Source organism: Caretta caretta, chromosome 28 (assembly GCF_965140235.1).
Source record: "Caretta caretta isolate rCarCar2 chromosome 28, rCarCar1.hap1, whole genome shotgun sequence".
NCBI lineage: Eukaryota > Metazoa > Chordata > Testudines > Cheloniidae > Caretta > Caretta caretta.
This window is the reverse complement of record NC_134233.1, coordinates 13,910,343-13,913,879: the sequence shown is the minus strand read 5'-3', so window position 1 is coordinate 13,913,879 and position 3,537 is coordinate 13,910,343. Positions and strand designations below refer to the sequence as shown.

General features: G+C 58.2%; 1 non-coding gene across 1 annotated transcript; it reads left to right on the top strand.

Annotated features, from left to right (window-relative positions):
* The first annotated feature begins 1,157 nt into the window (after positions 1-1,157).
* On the top strand, positions 1,158-1,229 carry TRNAA-UGC (transfer RNA alanine (anticodon UGC)). The gene has a single exon. It is a non-coding gene; the product is annotated as a tRNA-Ala (tRNA).
* Positions 1,230-3,537: the final 2,308 nt, after the last annotated feature.

Sequence of the window (3,537 nt, the reverse complement as noted above, 5' to 3'; positions counted from 1 at the left end):
ATGTGCAGAAGAACAAGAACCCCATCCCCTTGGGAGGAATGGACTAGTCTGTGTTACATTCCAATGGCAGCTGTTTAAAGGGATTGTGCTTCGAGTTCATGATCACCCGCAGCGTCTCTGTAAGGTTACCAACCACAGAGCCTGTTGTGGCTGCATCTAAGTAACCGCAGAGTTAGTGTAGTACCAGATCGTTAATTGCACAGCGTCACTTTCTGGTCTCGTGGATCATTTGGGTAGAAACAGCCTTTTCCTGCCTCTCTTTCACACAGAAGGACAATTTTCTTTGTGCAGACGCAGGAACATCAAGATCTTTCTGTCTCTTGTGCAAAGCAGGGTGTCAAATTCCAAGGAACCTTCCTCTTCTGCGATGGAAACAATGGAGAAGCAGGGGGCCCTGGGCACCTCCAGCCCTGGCCGGGAGATGTTCCCTCCCCGCTTTCTTTATGCTGCTTGTTGTTATTTCATGGAGTGTCTGGGATGGGGAAAAAGCTGAGTTCGCTCCAGGTGGAGGGAAAAAAGGACCCTGAGAATCTCAGGGCCTCAGGGAAAACCTAATCCCTGCTACCGGGATCATTGAGGTGCTGGGGATTTGAGCAGGAAAGGGACTGTGTGAATTGTCCAGGTGGGGAATGAATAACCATCGACAACTAGTTCCACCTCATTAACCACGGACACAGGCTAATCATGCTGCAGATAGAAGGGAAACTGGGAGCAATTATTTGCTGTCAGCCATGGAAACAGTGACCCGAGTGCACTGCAGTGAATGTGCTGGGGAAAGCTGGACTTTACAGGCAGGTGGAAATAGCAGATCCGAGAAAAGCCCCCCCCCCAACTTCTTCCACCAGGGTGAGGTGTTGAGCGACTCACAGCGCCCCCCAGCGCCGTTACCTTTCAGCAGGGGCTGGCAGCTCCAGCCAGTCAATGCAGGGAAGAGGGCCGAGTGTATCTCTGCACCCTGAGTCCAGGGCAGGCCCTCTCTCTCCCCCACATAGAGAAACTGGCCCTGCTGCAAAGTGACCCCTGAGAACCAGCAACCTCCAAGACAGAGGGTTTGGCCCTCAGAGCAGGGAATGTGTCCCCCATGCTGCCGTTAGGCCCCTGGAGGCTCTGGAAACAGGAGGGCTCTGAGCGTAACCCATCCCCAACAACCCCCGTCTGGGGATGTAGCTCAGTGGTAGAGCGCATGCTTTGCATGTATGAGGCCCTGGGTTCGATCCCCAGCATCTCCAAGTTCTCTTTTCACCCTGCTGCTTTGCTCAGGCCCAGAGGGGATGTGGCCCAGCAGTCTCCCTGCAGGAGTTTCAGTCCTGCTCAGTGCGGGGCAGGTGCCCATTGCACGGAAGGTCTGTGGGGGTTTCTGCTCCTAAGTCACCTTGGTACATTTAAGATTCCCACCCAAGGGGTGGCTTGGGACAGTAGCGGATGAGAAGGGGGAATCATCCAGCCCTGGAGGGAAAGGTCCTGTCTGCCCAGACTGAGGGGCAAGGAGACGGAGGGGCAGTCAGTACTCAGAGAGGAGAGCGCTCAGTGATTTACACCCATCAGGGGACACTGTCTTTTTGAGGCGGGTGCAGCTGGCTTGGGATGGTGCTGAGGATGGATAGAAAACAGGCTGGAGTCAATGACAGATGGGACCACAGAAGGGGAAGGAGAAGGGCATCTCCATAGAAGGTCCTGGGTGCTCAGATACCCCAGTTCTGGGTACCCTGGCCTGTCCCAGAGAGAAAAGACAAAGAGGGGCCCAGCCCCCCGACAGTCATCCCATGGACAAGAATCTGGTTGGGAGTGGGGTGAAGGTTCCCGCTGGACAAAGGGGAGCTGAAGTCCCCCAGCGTCCTGGAATTTAAGCAATGCAAGCTTCAAACCCTGCACGGGTGGGGCCTGAGGGGCACCCCCAGAAGGTTGGGCTGGACAGGGGCGGCAGGTTTCTACAATTTTTGGTGGTTTCCAGAATGGGACCAAGTCCTGCCTCCCCGTCCACCTCCCCCCACATCTGCCTAAGGCTCTGGGAGGGAGTTTGGGTATGGGAGGGAGAGGGAAAGGGGTTGGGCTCTGGGAGGGAGTTTGGTCTGTGGGTTGCGGCAGGGGGTTGGGGTGCAGGAGGGAATGCAGGGTGCGGGGTCTGGGCTGGGGCAGGGGTTGGGGTGCAGGAGCAGGTGTGGGGGCAGGCTCTGGGAGGGAGTTTGGGTGTGTGGTGTGGGCTCTGGGCTGGGGCAGGGCGTTAGGGTGCAGGAATGGGTGGGGTGGCCAGGTTCAGGGAGGGAGTTCAGGTGTGGGCTCTGGGCTGGGGGAGGGGGTTGGGGTGCAGGAGAGGGTGCAGGTCGGGCTCTGGGAGGGAGTTTGGGTGCAGGGGGTGGGCTCTGGGCTGGGGAAGAGGGTTGGGGTGTGAGAGCAGGTGTGGGGGGAGGCCTGTGGGAGGAAGTTTGGGTGAGGGATCTGGGTTGGGGTTGGGGGTTGGGGTGCAGGAGGGGGTGCGGGCGCAGGCTCTGGGAGGGAGTTTGGGTGTGGGGTGTGGGCTCTGGGCTGGGGGAGGGGGTTGGGGTGCAGGAGAGGGTGCAGGTCGGGCTCTGGGAGGGAGTTGGGTGCAGGGGGTGGGCTCTGGGCTGGGGAAGAGGGTTGGGGTGTGAGAGCAGGTGTGGGGGGAGGCCTGTGGGAGGAAGTTTGGGTGCGGGATCTGGGTTGGGGTTGGGGGTTGGGGTGCAGGAGGGGGTGCGGGCGCAGGCTCTGGGAGGAAGTTTGGGTGTGGGGTGTGGGCTCTGGGCTGGGGCATGGGGGTAGGGTGCAGGAGGGAGTGCAGGGGGTGGACTCTGGGAGGGAGTTTGGGTGCAGGGGGTTGGGGTCGCTAGGCAAGGGTCATGGGTTCCAAAACTCTGTGAATTGAGAGAGGTTGGGGACAAGTATTAATACTTGGTGGTGTGGGCCCCTTGGTGATGGTCTTACATGCTATTTTCTCTTTCTTTTCTCTCTACTGTGGGATCTCAGAGCTAATTTTGATTTTGTTAGAAGTCTAGTTACAGACTGCTGAGCTCGCTTTGGGCGAATGGTGTACCATCACTGAGGCTCCCTAACTACAAGCTGACTTCACCAAAGAGCTGAATTGACTAAGAGCTGAAATCACTGAGCGTTGTGTTAAGTAGTGGGGGAGCCTGAAGATCTATTGTGGAGAAGTTTGCGGGACGGCTGGAGTGCCTTGTGGACAGGCTGGTGGAGCAGTTCATGGGACGGCGGGAGCTGCTGGTGGGATGTGGAGCATTCGTGGGACGGTGGGAGCTGCTGGTGGGACGTGGAGCAGTTCGTGGACCGGCTGGTGGAGCAGTTCGTGGGACGGCGGGAGCTGCTGCTGGGCTGCAGAGCGGAGCTGAGCGAAGCAGTTTGTGGGGCGGCTGGTGGAGTGGAGGCCTATGGAGCTGTGGGGCGGTCAGCTTCAGATCATGTAAGGTGCCTTTTACCCCCACCCCCATCTCCACCCAGGTTGGGAGGTAAAGCTCTGCAGATAAACTTTTGAACTTTGGGGCTGCCCTGACCAGGGACAGAGAC